This window comes from Saimiri boliviensis, chromosome X, assembly GCF_048565385.1.
Source record: "Saimiri boliviensis isolate mSaiBol1 chromosome X, mSaiBol1.pri, whole genome shotgun sequence".
NCBI lineage: Eukaryota > Metazoa > Chordata > Mammalia > Primates > Cebidae > Saimiri > Saimiri boliviensis.
This window is the reverse complement of record NC_133470.1, coordinates 129,875,686-129,898,144: the sequence shown is the minus strand read 5'-3', so window position 1 is coordinate 129,898,144 and position 22,459 is coordinate 129,875,686. Positions and strand designations below refer to the sequence as shown.

The 22,459-nt window shown below is 39.8% G+C and overlaps 1 protein-coding gene across 6 annotated transcripts in view; it reads right to left on the bottom strand.

Annotated features, from left to right (window-relative positions):
* RAB9B (RAB9B, member RAS oncogene family) overlaps positions 1 to 22,459 on the bottom strand; it is a 60,539-nt gene that overhangs the window by 32,719 nt on the left and 5,361 nt on the right. For 4 of the 6 annotated variants that reach the window (XM_074392083.1, XM_039463955.2, XM_074392087.1 and 1 more), the window contains exon 2: positions 2,618 to 2,757. The gene's annotated coding sequence lies outside the window, so the exon portion shown is untranslated. Of the gene's footprint in view, positions 1 to 1,965; positions 2,058 to 2,617; positions 2,758 to 22,459 lie in introns of all 6 variants that reach the window. The other 2 variants (XM_074392084.1, XM_074392088.1) reach the window with 1 other exon arrangement.

Below are 22,459 nucleotides of genomic sequence, written 5' to 3'. Positions count from 1 at the left end.
CACATGCACATGTATGTTTATTGCGGCACTGTTTACAACAGCAAAGACTTGGAACCAACCCAAATGCCCATTAATGATAGACTGGACAAAGAAAATATGGCACATATACACCATGGAATACTATGCAGCCATAAAAAGGGATGAGTTCATATCATTTACAGGAACATGGATGATTCTGGAAAACATCATTCTCAGCAACGTCACGCAAGAACAGAAAACCAAACACCACATGTTCTCACTCATAAATGGGTGTTGAACAATGAGAAAACATGAACACAGGGAGGGAAACATCACACACTGGGGTCTGTTGGGGGATGGGGGGCTAGGGGAGGGATAGCAGGGGTTGGGGAGATTGGGGAGGGATAACATTGGGAGAAACACCTAATGTAGGTGACAGGGGGATGGAGGCAGCAAACCACCATGGCATGTTTATACCTCTGTATCAATCCTGCAAGATCTGTACATGTACCCCAGAACTTAAAGTAAAATTTAAAAAATAGGTTCTATATGGGGCCAAAAACTAGATTAGTGGTTTCTAGGGGTTGCAAGAAGAAATTCGAATGACTCCTAATGGATTTTTTTTTTCAGGTGAGTGGTGAAAATATTCTGAAATGAGAGTTAGTGAATATACTAATGGCAACTGAATTATATACTTTCAAAGACTGAATTTTATGGTATGTGAATACAGTTATTGATATACAAGTATTTTCTAAAAAGGCAATGAGATATTAGTCCCTTGCAGTGCTTCAGGATCAACGGTAAAACAAAACAGTTTTTTGACACTGAGGAAACATGGTTCAGTTTGGGTGATTTTTAGGTGAATGGATGTGGGTTAAAGCAGCTGTGACTGTGGCCCAGACCCCCTTCTCTAGCTTTTGGAGGACAATAAACTGAGGGAGAGGACAAATGGCAGCAATGAAAAGTGGAGAGGTAAGAGAGAAGAAGACTAAAGAGAGAGAGGCATAGCCTGGGATAGAAGCTACCTCACTCTTAATGAAGGGAATAGGTGAGGTCATAAAGATTCCTTATGTCTCTGTGAGAGATCAGAAACTGGCCTGATAATGATTTCCTTCCAACAGGGACAGAGCATAAAAAAGTATGAGTTTCAGCAAGGGAAGGGATAGGCAGGTCTTAGTATTAAGGCTTGCCTGAGCAGAATTTTCTTCATTCATGCTAAATCCACTAAGTACACATGCACGCACACACCCACACACCAGAGACAGAGAGAGAGAGAGAGAGAGAGAGAGAGAGAGAGAGAGAGAGAGAGAGAGACAGAGAGACAGAGAGAGAGAGAGAGAGAGAGAGAGAGAGATTTGGTGTAATGTTTCATGGTGGTCAAATTAATCACTTGTTGGAGAAAATGATGGCATAACTCTCAGCAGGCTGCAGCAAAATTAAACCTAAAGCATCAAGACTCAATCACCCAGGCTGCAAACCCTGTTGTCGGATGGCCCTCTTCCTTCTCTTGGGCTCTCATCCACATCTAGATAGCCATCACAGTTTGTTGGTTTGTGTTTTTCTCATCTAATGTATTTCACATGTGTCCCTTTATTTTCGATCCTTTTAGGATTCTATCAGACCAGGTGCTCATCAATTCACGCCTGAAAAGCAACACAAACCAACTAATGGGTAGAAAATAAAAGTGTCAGTTTAATAGCTCAATAACTATTCATTCCCTCATAGGTGAAGAATCTGTGTTTTAGTTAAACACCTTAATGAGTCATTTTGATTGCTCAGAGATTGCCCTTGGGGCATGGTTGGAATAAACCTAGAGCTAAACTGCTCTGCTTGAGAATTTAGCAGTAATGGTTTGGTCTGGGGATTTGTAATCTGAGAGAAAGTATGGAGAAGATCAAAAAAGAAATAATTAGAATTGAGCAACATCGGGGAAACTCAAGCCCTAGTATAATGCCTAAGGGACTTTTAAGGTTACAGATGCCCACTATTTAATTTCAAGTTGTTTACCATTTCATTGCAAGTCCAGTCATCCCTTGGTATTGTAGAGGATTGGTTTCAGGTCCTTTTGTGGATATCAAAATCTGTAGATGCTCAAGTCCCTGATATAAAATGGCATAATATTAATATATTACCTATGCACATCTTCTCGTATACTTTAGTGCTCACCTCTAGATGATTCACAATACCTAATACAATGTAATTACAATGTAAATAGTTTTTATACTGTATTGTTTAGGGAATAATTACAAGAAAAAGTCTGTACATGTTGAGTACAAAGGCAATATTTTTGAATATTTTTGATCTGCAGTCAATTCATGAACAACAGAATCCACAAGTATGGAGGACTGACTGTACTTTGTCCTTCTGTAAAATGTGCACACACAGTTACAGGTAGTAAATGGGGAAATGGAAGAAACGAGTGAGTGGGAGGCTGACACTGTGCAAAAAGGGACTCACATACCCAGAAGGCATGAGAAGGTAGTAAGAACATGATGGAAGTAGAAACTCACAGATAGAAGTAACCAACAGAAATATAAGCATCAAGCCTTCCTGAGAATCTCCTAAATTCTAAAGGGCATGATGACCACAGCAAGCCAGAAGGCTTGGGGCCAGGCAGGGCCTAAAATCTCAATCACCGCATTAATTATCAGATACTTACCTATTGCTCTTCCACTTTTGTTCTTCATCCTTCTCCATACTTTTCCTCATGCTTTGTGCCCTGGGAAACTGACATCATTAATGGTCTTTCTTATAGCCTGGCTTCCTGTGTTCCACCTTTGAGAAGTCCTGGCAGGAGATCTGTGAGAGGAAGGTGAATGAGGTCAGGGTGTTTATTCACTCAGCTCACTCCCTTCAGGGTCTCTGTGGGATGGCTAAATTCACAGTACTTATTAGATGACTCTCTCAATATCTCCCCCTCCCATCAACTAACTTTGCCCACTTCCTCTCCTCCCTCCTACAGGACTAGGAGTAGTAATAACCTCACCATTATTCATCTGGGGTCCTCTACTAACACTTGTGATTTTCCTATGCCCTACCCACATCTTTCATAATAGTCCTTTTATTAAATTTTCCTAAATTGTCTAATATGAATGTGCCATCTGTTTTTTGCTACCACCCTGACTAATACACTCATTAGCCTTCAAATCTATTATTAATTTGTTAATTCTCACCACAACCTTATGAGGTAGATATTGCTATTAACTCTATCTTACAGATTTGCAGAAATGAGACAAAGAGAGTTTAAGTAACATGCCCAAGGACCTTCTGACTCTAGAGCTTTGGCTTCAATACACTACATGGGTTTGTTTCCTTTTTTTTTTTTTTTTTCCACTCTGGTTGTTCCCCTGCATCCAGATTCCAAGCAATCTGATACACTTTGACCAGTTTATTCTTCCTAAAACATTCATCCAAGGCTCTCTAGGATCTGGCTCCTGTCTATTTTTACCTCCCCCTGCTTCTTCACTGTACAAGTCTTCCAGTCAAGCTAAACTGAGCTATTCAGTTTTCCCTGAACGCACGTTATAAGTCCTACCTTATTCTTGTACTCATAAGGTGCCCCAATCCTGGATTTCCTTCCTCACCCCAATACCATATTCTTTTCTGCTGTTTTCAAATTTTCCTTTTACTTTGAGGTCCAGCTGAAATCCTCCTTCCTCCATAGAGTTTGACTAATCTCATTCTGCTACTTTCTAGTAAGTGACCTTCAGCAAGTCATGCTAACCTCTCTGAGTCTCAGAGTCTTTGAGTGTTAAATTTGTATCAATTGTCAGTCCACTGATCTCAAAATACGGATATTTACTGATCTCAAAATGGCCACTAACCTAGGGACCCTTCTTCTCTTCAACAATTTGTTTAAGTTTTCACATTGTTTCCTTGTGTTAAATATCTGCATATCTTTTTATGGTTGCATAATATATGAACCCATTTCCAATTTGAGGGACTTGTCCATGGCATACACCTTGATGGAAGAAAAGGCCCTGCCTCTCACTACAGAGGCCAAGAGGAGCCAAACATTCCTACTCCCTGCTCCCAACAGATAGGATACAGGCACATGACCTAGGTTTAGCCACATGACCTAGGTGTTTAGCTCCTTCCCAGGACTTTGAATATGGAGGAAGTGGATACAGGGGCAATTGGAAATTTCTCACTAGCCATAGTTTCACCATTCTCCCCAGGCTATAACACGATTTAGTATTAATAGTTTGAGGACTTTAGTGTGCAACAGAAACTCCTTGGCATGATGTACATGTGTGGGGGTGAGGGTACGGGGAGTGTTTTTGTTAAAATACAGTTTCCTGTGCCCTGCATTGACCTGCTAAATCAGGATCCCTGGGAGAGGGGCATACAAATATTTTTTAGAAACTCCTAAGAGTCTTGATGATGCTGATACCCACTAAAGTTTGAAGATCACAGCTTGAGGAAATCTGTAGATAATATGTTATTTGAGCCATACTCATGCTTTCCTTCTCTACCTGTAGCCATCCAGTATCTCTCATTATCTGCTTCTACAGAAGACTAGATCTATTTTCTCTTCAGAGTCTTTTGCTTTATTTTTTCTCTAAGAATACTTTTTATATAACAATCCCCTCAACATACATTAAATACCCTTCCCTACACACACACATCCTGCTCTGACATGGTTAGAGGTAAACAGGGCTTACATGCCATCAACCATTCCTCTTATTTCTAATTCCTCTAAGAGCAGGAATTTTCTCAGCTTACATAAACCGCTTCCAAGTTCCCAGTCTTGTAAGAATTTAATTTACATTCTTGCCACAGCGTAATTGGAAATGATGACAACTTTCAGTGTACTTTGCAAAACTTTTGTTATTTCTTTCACATAAATCCTATGAATTTTAAGGGCATCTTAGATTTTTTGGTTTAATGTGAACTGAGTTGATGGTATGAATTTATCTCAATCAGTGCTTCCAATCCTTTATCATACTAACGTTAACCACCTGGTTTCATAGGTCATTCTGATTACTTATCTTTCCCAAGGCATTTGAAAATCTCTCTCCAGTCCCTGATCTTTCTTTATATACTAGAGAAAGACATTACTGTCTCTGCCATAGATATTTTTAGGGGCACGTGCATTCTTCATAAATTGGATCTTTTATCACTTTGAATACAAAACTATAGTCAGGTATCTTCTTGCCACACCTCAAGTCTTTTTGACACTTTTATTACAATCTTGGGTAAGTTAAAAATTAACATGGGTCTCTGTTCCTACTCTAAAAGAAGAAGATTGAAATTAAGGCTCTCTAAAGGACCTTCTAGATAGTTTATCCCTACAAAGCACTGGGTAGTTAGACATCAAAACTCAGCACTGGGAAGCAAATAAGAAAGTTTCAGCAAACCAAAGCACTCGTGAATGTTATAGAGCAAGGTTTATAAAACTTGCCTCATACCAAAGATATGCTTAGAAGATTGCTTTTTAAATGATGATTCTCTGCACTCCCCCCATGCACATAGATTCTGATTCAGCAGGTCTGGGATCAAGACTGGAAATTTACATTTTTAAACAAGGGCACCAAGCAATTCTTATAAACAGGTAAGTTTATAAGCTGATGTCAATAAGGGGTAGATAGAGTAGTATATGTGGGGGTGGGAGGGTACAGGAGTTTAATTTGTATAAACCATTGATGTTCTGTGAAATCGGAATTGCCACCTACATTTCATATAGATTCTGAATATTCAGGGATTCTGAGATGGATTATTGAGGATATCTTTGTCCTGTGCTGATTTTTCTGAATAAATCTTTTTCATCTTGAAAAAAAAAAAAGGTAAGTTTAGAAGACACTACTAAAAGAATAGAATATGCTGCAGAGTTCTATTTATAAGCTTTATTTTTTATTGAAGTATGACATACATACAAATTGCATTTTTACGAAGTGAACATACCTGTGTAATCACACCAATCAAGAAAAAGAACAGTACCAGCACCCTAGAAGTTCCCCAATGTGCCCATGCACCTTAACTACTTCATCTTAATAGTTGCCACAATGGTCATTTCTTCCATCCAAGTACTAACCAGGCCCGACCCTACTTAACTTCTGAGATCAGATGAGACTGGGCATATTCAGGGTGGTTCAGGGTGATATGGCCATAGACAACACAATCCTCATTTCTAAAGTGTTGATTGGTTTTGGCTGTTTTTGGACTTTCTGTAAATGGAATAAAATACCATGTACTCTTTTGTGTTTGATTTCTTTCACTTACTGTTATTTTTGTGAGATTTGTGTTCCTCCCTGAATGACAGTTGGTAATTCTTATTGGTATTTTATTGTGTGAATATACCACTGTTAATTTATCCATTCTATTGTTGAATTGTTTTTATTTTGGGGTTACCATGAATAATATGACTATAAACTTTCTTGTACATGTCTCTTGGTGCACAAATCCACTCATTTCTTTTAGGTATATACTCAGAAATGGAATTGCTGGGTCACTGGATATGTGCACTCTTAGCTTTAGTAGATATTGTCAAACAGTTACTCAAAGTGGTTTTTCCAATTTTCACTCCCTTGTGCAGTGTATGAGAGTTCTAGTTTTCCCATCTACTTGCCAACATATGGTTTTGTCAGTCTTTGATTTTAGGCATTTTATTGAATGTGTAGTGGTATCTAGTCATAGATTTAATTTGCATTTCCTTGATGACTAATGAAGTTGTTACTCCAGGGTTTTTTTTTTTTTTTTTTTTTTTTGAGACGGAGTTTCGCTCTTGTTACCCAGGCTGGAGTGCAATGGCGCGATCTCGGCTCACCGCAACCTCCACCTCCTGGGTTCAGGCAATTCTCCTGCCTCAGCCTCCTGAGTAGCTGGGATTACAGGCACACGCCACCATGCCCAGCTAATTTTTAGTATTTTTAGTAGAGACAGGGTTTCACCATGTTGACCAGGATGGTCTCGATCTCTTGACCTTGTGATCCACCCGCCTTGGCCTCCCAAAGTGCTGGGATTACAGGCTTGAGCCACCGCACCCGGCTACTCCAGGGTTTTAAGGCCTGAAGAAAACTAGCTAAGATAACAGCTTGATAAGCATGCCATTAATCAAATTTTGTTTTCCTGACAGTTAGTAGAGTATATGCCACACATGAGGTGTTAAATAAATATTTGTTAGATGAGTGTCCAATGAATAAAAATAAAGGAAAGGATGCTTAACTACTGCTTATAGCTCTTCAGTTGCCTTCACCAAGCCTTCAGAACTTTGTTGAAGGGAACAGTTGTGGAAAACCATTATCTGATGATGCAAATGATCACAGCTCTTCAACAATTCAGAGTTATTTATATGAAGGAGGCTATTAGGCTTTAAGGTAAGTTATTAATAATTAAAAGGCCAGATTGAATAGTGAAGGATCAGTTGAGAATTACAATGAAGAATTAATAAGTAGGGACTAAAATGTAACCTTCTTGTTTACATTTATTTAAATTGTTCCATGTACTGTGTATATTTCATATATATAATTAGAGGCTAGTGAATACCAGTATTTTAGTCATTTTCAACAGACATTTATTGAACACCTACTAGATACCAGACATTCTGTTAAATCACGGTAAAATGGAAAGGGCATAGGATTTGGACATCAGTACACCTGAGTTTGAATCCCTGATATTCTGCAAGTTATTTGACCTCTCATAGACTTAATTTCCTGATCCATAAAACAGAATTGTAATGCTTATCATGCAGGTTGTTGTGAGGATTAAATAAAGGAAAGCATGTAAACTGCCCGGTACATGAAAGGCACATAATACCTTAGTTTTCTACAGCACTTATCAGAGTGTGATTTATAGTATAATTGTACGCATTCTTCCTTCTCCTTCAGATTGTGAGTTCCTTAAGAGGAGGGAGAATCCCACTCATTTTTGTAGCTTTCAGGCCCTAACAGAGTTCTTGGCATGTAGTAGAAATTAAATAAATGTTTGCAGAATTAAAGATCCACTCCTTTCTTCTGTCCAGAAACTTATAAGCCAATAGGAGAGCTAAGAGATTCACATAAAATATAGTAGAAGGCAGAATGTAATGACTAGCATGTGAAAGGTACAAGCAAAGTGCTTTGGAGTTTGAGAAGAGGGAATCAAAAATGTCTGAATGTCTGACTGTGTAGATCAAAGAAAGCTTCATAGAGAGACCCTGAAGGATAAGTAGAATTTTTAATAGACAAATATAATAGGAATAACATTTTAAGCAGAGGGATCACTGTTAGCAAAGATTATGAAGTATGTTAGAATATAATATAAGCGTTTTATTTTAAAAGTTTTATATTTTCAGAAAAATTGCAAAGCTAGCACAGAGAGTTCCCATAGACTCTGCACCCAGTTTTCCCTATTTTAACATCTTACACTGGTATGGCATATTTGTCACAATCAATGAACCAATATTGATACATTATTTTGAAATAAAGTCCATACTTTGTTCAGATTTTTATAGTTTTTATTTAATATTGTTTTGCTGTTCCAGGGCCTCATCCAAGACACCAAAAAACATTGCGTTGCCATGCCTAAATGTTGGGCTCCTCTTGCCTGTTTTCTTTTAGGTCCTAGGGATCAAAGAGAAAACCTTCTTTGACTCTGTGGGTATTAAAGACAGTATGTATCTCTCTTGGGCATTCTACTTGGTCCTTCATATTAGCTACCCTCCAAATCAGCATCCTTTGAGTGGGGCCCAAGCCAAAAGACTGAATTGGAATCTTTTCATCAAGCTGTGACGTGCTCTCTATCTCTGGGTCCTCACAACTCTAATGACCCCTTTAAGCTACAAGTCTCTGTGACTGATTATTTTTCCAATCTGACCATCTGGGAAAGGGAAGCAACCTCTTACCTCTTGGAGATTTGAACTCACGGTTCCCCTGATAAAGCTACCTCACATGCCTCTTTTGAAAAGTAGCTATTAGCTTGCTACTGGGTTCTTGTCAAAATTGAACACCTGACTCAAGGAGGCCTTGTGACTATCCTGACGGATATTTCCACTTTGGAGTGAGTCAACTTAGACTCAATGACTAATGAGGTAAGAAAAATTCAATAAGCCTCACTTTTCAAATAGAAAAGGTGAATTCAGGAATGCAGCCAGCCTAGCTCCAGCAGCATCATGGCTTTACATGACAGAATGACAGCTATCCCTGAGGGGGAAAATTTATCCCTCACTCTGCCATCTGAAGCAAAGCCACTGGTTCCATGGAACCCTCAATTCACATAACTTTCCCAAGTTCCTCAGCCTGATTCACTTACCCTTACACTAATCTGAAACCAATAGTGTTCACTGGTCTGTGACAACTGTTAAACTCCAGCTTCTGCTATGCAGAGCTGAAAATGGACACTGTCACTCTGCTCAAAGGACAGAACTCAGGGTGGAGTCTTTTAAGAGTAGGGCTAGGAGAATATGTAGCTTCTGGGGCATAGTTGGAAGGCAAAAACGGATTTTGAGAAGGATCTGTCTGTCTCTAATTCTAGGGTTTCTATGAGGAAAATAGAGATTTTTCTCAAAATGGGATCTGTGGTACCTTTTCTGTTTTTTCAAGGAGTCTTAGGCCATCACAAGTTATCTTAGGGCCTTTCATGTATGTACCAAGAGTGGCACGACAGAGTGGAGAAAAGTCATTCAGTCAACTGAGAAAAAAACGTTTTCCAGAAAAATGAGATTTATGAAGAAAAAATATAAAGGCCTTTTGAATATATCTATAGTTTGGATATCCACTTTTAATTAAGTTGAGTGTTTTTTAAGAAAATATTTCTTATTAATTAAAACTTTACAGATAATATAAACAGTAATTCTTATCATTTCTTCTGTCAGTTTGTACCATTACCTCTTCACAATTATGTTCAGGTTCTCTAGTTTCTTCCGGGAGAAAGTGGCTTGGTTTAGGAAAAGGCAAGTTTTCAATTGGACTGTGGATTTCTTCTTGTAATAAAGTTTGATATTTGAGAAGGTGATTGTTAGAGAGACTTCTTTTAAAGTCCTGTTATATTGCGTGTGGTGTAAGTTGTTCTTCTTAAGTTGGTGGCTTCTGGCACCAGTAAAGTCACCGTTGTAACTGTTTGGAGGTGGGTTGGCCATCTTTTAGTCATCAAGTCAAGTTTCTTCTTTAGTCTACTGGTTGTTGAGCTGGATTTTGGTTTTAGTTAAAACTTTCTTTTCTGATATACAGAGATTAAATATCTTCCCTATTGGAAGACTGAGGGCTGATGTTTTAAGTAAGGCTTTTTTTAACTGCTTAAGGTTTTTTGAGTTTTAGGGAGTGAGTTTTAGATGTTTGAAGGTTTATTTTTTATGAGGTAGTATAAAGGGTGAGTTATTTCACCATACCCACATACCCATAGTTTGTAAAATCCAGTAATGTCTAAGAATCCCCTGAATTGTTTTGGGAAAGGGAAAGGAGTAAATGGGCTAAATTTTTTTTCTCACCTGGTGTTCTGGTCCATTCTGGTAAGACTAGACCTAGGTATGTTACTGAAGTTTGGCAGAGTTGAATTTTAGATTTTGAAACCCTATATTCTCTTTCAGTTTAGAAATGAAAAAGAGTTTCAGTGTTTTTTTGAGACATCTTTGGTTAGGGCACAGAGGAGAGTGCAATTTATGTACTATAAAGTTTTAACTTCAGGGTGAGAAAAATCAGAGTGATTTTTCGACAGGGTCTGTTTCTGTAACTTCTTTATGATATGAGGGGTTGTTTGAGTAATAAATCTGTTCTTCACTGAATTTGTAGACAGTGAGATGTGTTTTATTAAAGCTTTTCTCAGCCTTTCCATAAAGGCTGAGGGATTTTTATCTGTTTTTTTATTTAACATAGACAATTTAGAGTAATTATGATGTTTGGTTCCGGTTTTTTGTAAGTCTTTTAATATGTACATTAGAAAGTGTTTTTTTTTTTTCCCCATTTATTTATGGAATCACTAGGGCTCTAATTAGGGCTTTCAAGGGGCACTGTTTGTCTTCCTATTGGGAATTGGGATCCTGTCCCTTTTTCACCTCTTTATCCTTTTGACTGGATTTTTTTTGGACTTGTTATAGGAGACATGTTGGTCATCTCTGAATGTTTCTGTTGTCTGTAGGGTTCTCTGTTTCTCGGTAGTAGTTAGGGTTTGGCTTAGCAGTAGTATACTATCTCTCCATGTAAGGTTAAACACTTGTGTTGGATTTTGGAAAGTCTTTATATATCTATCATGGTTGTCAGAGAACCTGTCTTGGTCCCCCTTTATTTGTCTAAGGTCCTGTAATGAGAAGGGAACTTGAACCTTAGTAGTACTATGTCTGCTGGGCATTTCTTGTAGAGATAACAGTGAATTTAGGGGTTTTGTGGGTGGCACAACTGGAGGAGCTGATGATATGACTATTGGGGGCCCTGGAAAAGGGGGTCAGGACGGGTACCTATAAGTTGTATAGGTCTCTCTGACTTTGGGGAATTATCTTTTGTAGGCTTGTCTGCTATGGCTGTTAAGAGGGCAGGGTTAATTTTACTATGCTTATAAAGATTTGGGTTGTCTTGCAGGGCAAAAAAGGTTTGTATATAGAGAATCTTGGACCATTTGTCCTCACGTCTGTAGGAAAGATCTAGTTGGATAGATCTAGTTTTCTGAGGCGGCCAGGTCTCCTGTCTGTCTTGTAGTTGGTAAGATGACCACGCCCTTGTATAATAGAATATATTTGTTTTTTCTTCTGAGTCTCGGGGTCAAAGAAGTTCCAGTGTTTCAGAATGTGTTCGAGAGGAGCATAGACTGTAGAAGGTTTGTTATACATCTAGCAAGATAAGGGAGACAAAGACATCCTGTAGTCTTCCCTTTTCCTTCCGAGTGACTTGGGGTGGAGAGAAAGAGAGAAAGGGCATCTTCCTTCTCCTCTTCCCTCCCTTGTCCTCTGGGTCTCAATAACCAACATAAGTTCCACCCATGGATGCAAGTGTGATCTTCACCCATGTATCTGGAGGACCTAACTGGCAGCACTAGTCATATTCACCTGTGTAAGGACCTAGTTTTCTGCCCTGCTGGTTTTCTAGACCCACTCAGCCCAAAAGCCTTCCAGGGTACCCCAGGGGCCTGGGAGAGATTATGTTGTAGTTGGATTTGGGCAAGAGTCTTTAATGGAGAGAGTATCTTAATAATATCTCTGGCTTCCCCTGTTATGGTCCCAGTGGAACACTGAAGTTCCAGAGAATGGAACCAATTGACTTCTAAATGTAAAATCGTGTTTGTTGTTGTTGTTGTTGTTGTTTAAATTACAATGCAGTTGGATGTAGAATAGGTGCCTCAAGAGAACACAAGGATTGAATAGCTGGCATTTCTTTGACAGGGACAGTATAAAGGCTAAAATCTGTGTTGCCAGGATGGCTTCCTCCTGGCTATTGAAAGTGAAATTTTGTTAACTACAAATAGGGCATGGGGCATGATCACTGACAGAAGGACGTAAGAGAGAAAAGAATTGGGGAGCTTGAGGTTTGGGGCGAAGGGTTGACAAGGCTACCCATGGAGAAAAATCCCATCCCTCTGGGTGGAGCTGTAAGGTCTGAAATGTTAGGTAAAAATTCCAACTAAATTCTTTTCAGGGAAAAGTTAAAAAGAGATGTCTGGGGCTTGATAGGCTGTCTCCACAGTATGTCTCTCAGTAGAAGAAAATTAACTTGTTTCATAGAAAGTTTGTCTAGTTCTGTTGATCAATATTAGCTATTCACATGGGAAAAGAAAAAGTTTAAATGAAGGGGGGATAATTGTCCTGGGAGAAATAACTCCTCGTCTAACCCCATTAAATATTATCATTGGGAGATGAATAGGTCTCCAGATTCAGGTCTTGGAATTTCCTCATTTCAAGGAAACCACAGGGACAATAATTCATTGAATTGCATTTCTGATTACTAAGGCACTGGCTGACTTTACCCAACAGGACTATATCCCCAGGTTGTGAAAACACCCACTCATTGTATACAAAGAAGGGATAGGAGACATGATAGTTGAGAAAAGAAAGGAAGAAAATGCAATAGAAAAGTCTGGAAAAGACTACTAACACCTGATGGGGTATCAAGGACTGGAGTTAGCCCAGAGGCCTTCAGGTAACACCAAGCTGTAGCCTTGGCTAGAAACCTTCAGTTGCTGCAGGACCTCCTTCCAGCCCCATGTGACAGCTAGGCCCTGTGTGAAAGGAAACTGGATTGGAACAGAGCCAACATTTCCAACACCTGAGAGCAATGGGGATTGACAAACTTCTCTCCAACAAGTCTGTCCCCTGAGTCTTAAGGCTGGAAGCCACCCAATCAGTTTTTTAACTGGCTGACAGGGACACAGTTTTTTCGTTTTGTTTTGTTTTGTTTTGTTTTGTTTTGTTTTGTTTTGTTTTGTTTTGTTTTGTTTTGTTTTGTTTTTTGAGAAGAGGCACTGGCTGACTTTTCTTGAGAGAAAAAAACTGAGGACAAGCCTCCAAAATGAAAGTAAAGAGTTAAATGTCCACTCTTATTTACCCTTTAGATGAATCCCTTTCGTTCCCAGCAAATGCATCAAAATATGTTGTAGTCTTGTCATTTATATTAAAATATGTAGTAGTCTTTTGTTGTTTGAAATAGTTTCTGAAGTTTTGTATCTCACAACTGAGAAAATTAAGGAGTGCGGACCAAGAGTCAGGTTGGAGTGAAAGTTTAGTAGGTGAAAGAAATAAGTTCTCCATAGTGGAGAGGGGGAGCATATGGGTTGTTCACTATGAGACTGGGGTCTGGGGTTTTTATGGATTGGGCAGGGGAAGGAATGTGTTTAGTCTGTGTGCTGTCTTGGAGAAAGTATGATTCAGTTTGGTCTGGAATCTTGGCCTCGGACCAATCAGGAATTCAAGTAATGATTCACAGGAGCTACTCAGTTTGGCCCAGGACCTATCAGCAATTGAAGTGATGATTCGTAGAGGCCAGGTTCACAGTTCAAAAAGAAAAGGAAAGTGTTTACTGGAACTCACCTTGTTCATGCCCACAAAAAAAGAAGAAATATTTTCCTGGGAGCCTGTTGATTATATAAAGGACAAAGGCATTTCTATATCAGGCCCTATTTCTTTATCTGAGTGGGTTGGAAGTTTGTGTAAGTTTTTATGTGAATGGGCTGAAAGTTCTGCTATCTGTGTAGCTATGGGCATGTCTTTAGGCACAACCACCTCCCCAACCTTACCACTCACCACTGTCCCTCCTCTAGCCTCCCCCAACAGACCTCAGTGTGTGAGGCTCCCCTCCCTGTGTCCATGTGTTCTCATTGTTCAACACCCACTTATGAGTGAGAACATGCAATGTTTGATTTTCTGTTCTTGTGTCAGTTTGCTGAGAATGATGGTTTCCAGATTCATCCATGTCCCTACAAAGGACATGTCCCTTGGCAGCTTGTTTAATTTCTCTGAGACCTAGTTTCCTCATCTGTAAATTGAAATGGCCCACACTTACCTTAGCAGGAAATGGAAAAATAACTTGAGGATTCTCTCTAACCCCACTCCAACAGTCCTTCAAGGAGACCCAGCTTCCATTAGGCCTGTTTTTAATTCTTACTGCAGAGAGGTGCTGGCATTTGCCAGCTCTCTGTGTATGCTGAGCAATTAAATGCTGCCTCTTAATCAAATGCGGATTGTATACTTATTTCTTTCCAGTGTTGGAAATACAAAGCAACACCAATGGGTTACATTTCATGAGAACTTACTAAATTTTGGAAATTGTATAGACATTTATTTTTTATTTATATTCTTTTTTATCTTTTTTTTTATTGCATTTAATGTTTTGGGGTACATGTGAAGAACATGCAAGATTGTTGTATAAGTACACACATGGAAGTGTGATTTGCTGCCTTCCTCCCCTTCACCTATATCTGGCATTTCTCCCCATGCTATCTCTCCCCACCTCCCCACCCCTGTCCCTCCCCCATTTCCCCTCAACAGGCCCCAGTGTGTCGTGCTCCCCTCCCTGTGTCCATGTGTTCTCATTGTTAAACACCTGCCTATGAGTGAGAACACGTGGTGTTTGATTTTCTGCTCTTGTGTCAGTTTGCTGAGAATGATGGTTTCCAGGTTCATCCATGTCCCTACAAAGGACACGAACTTGTTTTTGATGGCTGCATAGTATTCCATGGTGTATATGTACCACATTTTCCTTGTCCAGTCTATCATCGATGGGCATTTGGGTTGGTTCCAGGTCTTTGCTATTGTAAACAGTGCTGCAATGAACATTCATGTGCATGTGTCCTTATAGTAGAACGATTTATAATCCTTTGGATATATACCCAGTAATGGGATTGCTGGGTCAAATGGAATTTCTAATTCTAGGTCCTTAAGGAATTGCCACACTGTCTTCCACAATGGCTGAACTAATTTACACTCCCACCAACAGTGTAAAAGTGTTCCTATTTCTCCACATCCTCTCCAGCATCTGTTGTCTCCAGATTTTTTAATGATCGCCATTCTAACTGGTGTGGGATGGTATCTCAATGTAGTTGTGATTTGCATTTCTCTAATGACCAGTGATGATGAGCATTTTTTCATATGTTTGTTGGCCTCCTGTATGTCTTCTTTTGTAAAGTGTCTGTTCATATCCTTTGCCCACTTTTGAATGGGCTTGTTTGTTTTTTTTTCTTGTAGATCTGTTTTAGTTCTTTGTAAATTCTGGATATCAGCCCCTTGTCAGATGGGTAGACTGCAAAAATTTTTTCCCATTCTGTTGGTTGTCGATTCACTCTAATGACTGTTTCTTTTGCCGTGCAGAAGCTGTGGAGTTTGATTAGGTCCCATTTGTCTATTTTGGCTTTTGTTGCCAATGCTTTTGGTGTTTTGGTCATGAAGTCCTTGCCTATGTCCTGAATGGTTTTGCCTAGATTTTCTTCTAGGGTTTTTATGGTGTTAGGTCTTATGTTTAAGTCTTTAATCCATCTGGAGTTAGTGTAAGGTGTCAGGAAGGGGTTCAGTTTCTGCTTTCTGCACATGGCTAGCCAGTTTTCCCAACACTGTTTATTAAATAGGGAATCATTTCCCCATTGCTTGTTTTTGTCAGATTTGTCAAAGATCGGATGGTTGTAGATATGTTGTGTTTCCTCTGAGGCATCTGTTCTTTTCTATTGGTCTATATCTCTGTTTTGGTACCAGTACCATGCTGTTTTGATTACTGTAGCCTTGTAGTATAGTTTGAAGTCTGGTAGTGTGATGCCTCCTGCTTTGTTCTTTTTGCTTAGAATTGACTTGGCTATGTGGGCTCTCTTTTGGTTCCATATGAACTTTAAGGTGTTTTTTTCCAGTTCTGTGAAGAAGGTCATTAGTAGCTTGATGGGAATAGCGTTGAATCTGTAAATTACTTTGGGCAGTATGGCCATTTTCATGATATTGATTCTTCCCAGCCATGAACATGGAATGTCTCTCCATCTGTTTGTGTCCTCTCTTATTTCGTTGAGCAGTGGCTTGTAGTTCTCCTTGAAGAGGTCTTTTATGTTCCTTGTTAGCTGTATTCCTAGGTATTTTATTCTCTTAGTAGCAATTGTGAATGGCAGTTGGTTCTTGATTTGGCTCTCTTTAAGTCTGTTATTGGTGTATAGGAATGCTTGTGATTTTTGCATATTGATTTTGTATCCTGAGACCTTGCTGAAGTTGCTTATCAGTTTCAGGAGATTTTGGGCTGAGACGATGGGGTCTTCCAGATATACAATCATGTCGTTTGCAAATAGAGACAATTTGATTCCTTCCTTTCCTATTTGAATACCCTTTATTTCTTTTTCTTGCCTGATTGCTCTGGCTAGAACTTCCAGTACTATATTGCATAGTAGTGGTGAGAGAGGGCATGCTTGTCTAGTGCCAGATTTCAAAGGGAATGCTTCCAGTTTTTGCCCATTCTGTATGATATTAGCTGTTGGTTTGTCGTAAATAGCTTTTATTATTTTGAGATACGTTCCGTCAATACCTAGTTTATTGAGAGTTTTTAGCATAAAGCACTGTTGAATTTTGTCAAAGGCCTTCTCTGCATCAATTGAGACAATCATGTGGTTTTTGTCTTTGGTTCTGTTTATGTGGTGAATTCCATTTATGGACTTGCATATGTTGAACCAGTCTTGCATCCCTGGGATGAATCCTACTTGATCATGGTGGATAAGCTTTTTGATGTGCTGTTGCAATCATCTTGCCAGTATTTTATTGAAGATTTTTGCATCTATGTTCATCATGGATATTGGCCTGAAGTTTTCTTTTCTTGTTGAGTCTCTGCCAGGTTTTGGTATCAGGATGATGTTTGTCTCATAAAATGATTTGGGAAGGGTTCCCTCTTTTTGGATTATTTGGAATAGTTTCAGAAGGAATGGTATCAGCTCCTCTTTGTATGTCTGGTAGAATTTGGCTGTGAACCCAACTGGACCTGGGCTTTTTTTGGGTAGTAGGCTCTTAATTGCTGCCTCAACTTCAGACCTTGTTATTGATCTATGCAGGGTTTCAACTTCTTCCTGGTTTAGGCTTGGGAGGATGTAAGTGTTCAGGAATGTATCCATTTCTTCCAGGTTTACTAGTTTACGTGCATAGAGTTGCTTGTAATAATCTCTGATGATGGTTTGAATTTCTGTGGAATCTGTGGTGATATCCCCTTTATCGTTTTTTATTGCATTAATTTGGTTATTCTCTCTTTTCTTTTTTATTAATCTGGCTAGTGGTCTGTCTATTTTGTTGATCTTTTCGAAAAACCAGCTCCTGGATTTATTGATTTTTTTGAAGGGTTTTTTGTGTCTCTATTTCCTTCAGTTCTGCTCTGATCTTAGTTATTTCTTGTCTTCTGCTAGGCTTTGAGTTTTTTTGATCTTGCTCCTTTAGCTCTTTCAATTTTGATGCTAGGGTTTCAATTTTAGATCTCTCCTTGCTTCTCATGTGGACACTTATTGCTATATATTTTCCTTTAGAGACTGCTTTAAATGTGTCCCAGAGATTCTTGTATGTTGTCTTCATTCTCGTTGGTTTCAAAGAACATCTTTATTTCTTCCTTCATCTCATTGTTTATGCAGTCAACATTCAAGAGCAAGTTGTTCAGTTTCCATGAAGCTCTGCGGTTCTGAGTTAGTTTCTGCATTCTGAGTTCTAACTCGATTGCACTGTGGCCTGAGAGACTGTTATGATTTCCGTTCTTTTGCATTTTATGAGGAGTGATTTATTGCCAATTGTGTGGTCAATTTTAGAGTAGGTGTGATGTGGTGCTGAGAAGAATGTATATTCTGTGGATTTGGGGTGGAGAGTCCTGTAAATGTCTATTAGGTTTGCTTGTTCCAGGTCTGAGTTCAGGTCCTGGATATCCTTGTTGATTTTCTGTCTGGATGATCTGTCTAATATTGACAATGGGGTGTTAAAGTCTCCCACTATTATTGTGTGGGAGTCTAAGTCTCTTTGTAAGTCATTAAGAACTTGCCTTATGTATCTGGGTGCTCCTGTATTGGGTGCGTATATATTTAGGATCGTTAGCTCTTCTTGTTGCAGTGATCCTTTTACCATTATGTAATGTTCTTCTTTGTCTCTTTTAATCTTTGTTGCTTTAAAGTCTATTTTATCAGAGATGAGAATTGCAACTCCTGCTTTTTTTTGCTCTCCATTTGCTTGGTAAATCTTCCTCCATCCCTTTATTTTGAACATTTGTGTATCCTTGCATGTAAGATGAGTTTCCTGGATACAGCACACTGATGGGTTTTGGCTTTTTATCCAATTTGCCAGTCTGTGTCTTTTGATTGGGGCATTTAGTCCATTTACATTTAGGGATAGTATTGTTATGTGTGAACTTGATACTGCCATTTTGATGCTAGCTAGCTGTTTTGTTTGTTAGTTGATGCAGATTCTTGATTGTGTTGATGCTCTTTACCATTTGGTATGTTTTTGGAGTGGCTGGTACTGGTTGTTCCTTTATATGTGTAGAGCCTCTTTCAGGATCTCTTGTAGAGCAGGTCTGGTGGTGATGAAATCTCTGAGTACTTGCTTGTTCGCAAAGGATTTTATTTTTCCTTCACTTATGAAGCTTAGTTTGGCTGGATAGGAGATTCTGGGTTGAAAGTTCTTTTCTTTAAGGATGTTGAATATTGGCCCCCACTCTCTTCTGGCTTGTAGGGTTTCTGCTGAGAGATCTGCTGTGAGTCTAATGGGCTTCCCTTTGTGGGTAACCTGACCTTTCTCTCTGGCTGCCCTTAGCATTTTCTCTTTCATTTCAACCCTAGTGAATCTGACAATTATGTGCCTTGGGGTTGCTCTTCTTGAGGAATATCTTTGTGGTGTTCTCTGTATTTCCTGGACTTGAATATTGGCCTGCCTTGCTAGGTTGGGGAAGTTTTCCTGGATAATATCCTGAAGAGTATTTTCCAGCTTGGATTCATTCTCTTTTTCACATTCAGGTACACCTATCAAATGTAGATTAGGTCTTTTCACATAGTCCCACATTTCTTGAAGATTTTGTTCATTCCTTTTTGCCCTTTTTTCTCTGTTCTTGCCTTCTCGTTTTATTTCATTGAGTTGATCTTCGACCTCTGATATCCTTTCTTCTGCTTGGTCAATTCGGCTGTTAAAACTTGTGCATGCTTCATGAAGTTCTCATGTTGTGTTTTTCAGCTCCATCAATTCACTTATATTCCTCTCTATGTTGTCCACTCTCGTTAGCATTTCATCAAATCTTTTTTCAAGGTTCTCAGTTTTTTTGCATTGGGTTAGAACATGTTCTTTTAGCTCACCGTAGTTTCTTATTACCCACCTTCTGAAGTCTGATTCTGTCATTTCATCACCCTCCTTCTCCATCGGTCTTGTTCCTTTGCTGGTGAGGAGTTGTGATCCCTTTTAGGAGGAGCGGTGTTCTGGTTTTGGGAGTTTTCATCCTTTTTGTGCTGGTTTCTTCCCATCTTTGTGGTTTGTGTCTTTGCAGTTACTGTCTTTCAGATTGGGTCTCTGAGTGAGCTTCCAGTATGTGGATGCTGAAGTTACTTCTTTTTCTTGGCTTTCCTTCTAACAGTCTGGCCCCTCTGCTGTAGGACTGCTGAGGTCCACTCCAGGCCCTGCTTGCCTGGGGATCACCTGCAGCAGCTGCAGAACAGTAAGGGTTGCTACCAGTTTCCTCTTCTGCTATCTTTGTCCCAGAAGGATGCCCGCCAAATGTCAGTCTGTTCTCTCCTTTATGAGGTGACTCTTTGGATCTATGGGGGTCAGGGAGCTGCTTGAGGAGACAGTCCATCTTTTATTGAGGCTCAAGTCCTGAGCTGTGAGCCCCATTGTTCATTCAGAGTTGCTGGGCAGGTATGTTTAGGTCTGCTGCAGCAGAACTCATAAACTCTTTTTTTTTTTTTTCCCAGTGCTCTGTCCCAGGGAGTTAGGGCTTTACTTATGAGTTACCATTGTGCTGCTGTCTTTTTTCTTTTTTTTTTCTTTTCTTTCAGGGCTGCCCTGCCCAGCTAGGAGGCAGTCTAGTCCCTGTCTGCCTGCAGAGGCTTTGCTGAGCTGCTGTGGGCTCCACTCAGCTGCCCTGTGATTGCCCCTGCAGTACTGTTTATGTGAGTGTAGTTAGAACTGACTTGGCAATGGTGGCCCGCCTCTGTTATGGTGGCCTCTCTCTGTAGTGGCAGGTTACCTCAGCAACAGCGGGTTGCCTCAGCAACAGTGGGCTGCCTCAGCGATGGCAGGCTGCCTCTGTAGTGGTGGAGAGTCTCAGTAATGGCGGACGCCCCTCCCCCACAGAGCCAGACCATCCCAGCTTCAGCTGTGCTTGCTGTGAAACGCTCAACCCAGAGCATTTTCAATTACTGTTTTTGTTGTTGTTGTTGTTGTTGTTGTTGTTGTTGTTGTTGTTGTTGGAGGGGGGGTGGGACGAACTGAGCCTGATCACCTGGCTCCCTGATTCAGAGTCTTTTTTTTTTTTAAGTTGAATGACCCAGCACTCCAGTCGCCTGTTGAAAAGGCGTCGGGATCTCCTGTGCCGCGACTCACTGAGCCGGCTAGCTGCGCTGAGATTCCTGGAGGTTTTTTTGCCTAGGAATCTCCTGGCCTGGCTCGCTATTTCAGATGAATGGGCAACTCTGCCCTCTCAGGGCTCCAATCACCAGCTAAGAGGGCTCCCAGACCAGTGTCTTTTGTATGGAGAACCGTAGCACCAGGGCTCGATGAAAGCAGCCATGGGGGCAAAACAGCCATGCCAGCCGAAACAGCCACGTGGGCCAAAACAGCCGCGCGGGCAGAAACAGCCACTGGTGACCCCTCCATTTGGGAATCTCCTGGTCTGTGGGCAATAAAAATCCGTCTGGAAATGCGGCATCCACTCACCCTCTGCACTTTCACTGGGAGCTGAAATCCTGAGCTGTTCCTAGTCGGCCGTCTTCCCAGCAGTCCTTTCATGCATTCCTTTTTGTGAACCAAACATTGTCAGCTCTCATATATAGCGAGCACAGTTTGCTCCAAGAGAATGTGGTGGATTTTCCACAGTTGTGGAGCATATATTCAGTTTCCTAAATAGTCATTTTTATTAGTTATTTTTCTAGGTTCTCATTTATGGGCATTTTTTAATGTTACTCATTTTTTCCTTTTTCACTTTCATGCTCTCTGCAGTGTATAGTGGGATTTCCCCAACTTTCATTGTGCGTGATGTGCCAACAGATCAACAGATCACATCCAGAAGCAAATCCAGCTGACTTTTCCTAGGTAAGAGGTTTAGGGGATTTTCAGTTATCTAAAACAAAGTCGATCATCACTCTATTGCTTTAGAAAAAGTATTTTTCATATGCATTTGTAATTTATGTTAACATTACGTGATGGATTTTTAAGTATTACTTTAAAGTGGATTTTAAAATATATTCATCAAAATTTCTGTTCTAATAATTTTGAAGTAAGTATTGGCATATGTAAATTACAGAAAAGATTTTGGGGTTCCTCCTAGTTTTTAGAAGTGTAAAGTTGTCCTGAGAAAAACTGTTCTAGATATGTAATCATTTGCAAGACAATCAGATCAGTTGAAAACACTTAGTCCCCTTTTCAGTGATTAAGCCTTTTTAAAAGTCCAATGCCCAATATTCATAAAGACTTTGAAATCATACCACTGATAGAAAAGCTTTTTTGTCACCTTCCTGACCCTTATAGGAATGACAGTAGCATTTCATCTTCAAACTTGGTGTTGGGCTTTTGTTTGGGGTCAGTAGCATCTTTTCTTTTCTAGGCATTTTAGGTAACGTAACTGATACCAAATATTCACACATGCCATTTTAGCAATCTTTGAGATTTACATTTTTTCAAAAGTTTATTGGTTTATAAATATAAATCATGTTTACAGATTTTCTAATATTAAATCATACTAGCCTTCTGGAAAAAAAATCCTTCCTGTGGGGTGGCTTCTCTGGACACTAATTAGGCCCTTTTGTATGCCTCCTCATGGTGACATTCTTGACTGTCCACAGTCATCAAGTGATTAAGCTCGAGGGTTTCACATGACTTCCATACCCTTGGCCACTTGCTTCCTTCAAAAGTCCCCAAGGCACTGTTGTGTCCTGGGGTCTTCAGGTTCCCAGAAGCAGCCTGGACTCCAGGCTCAGCTGG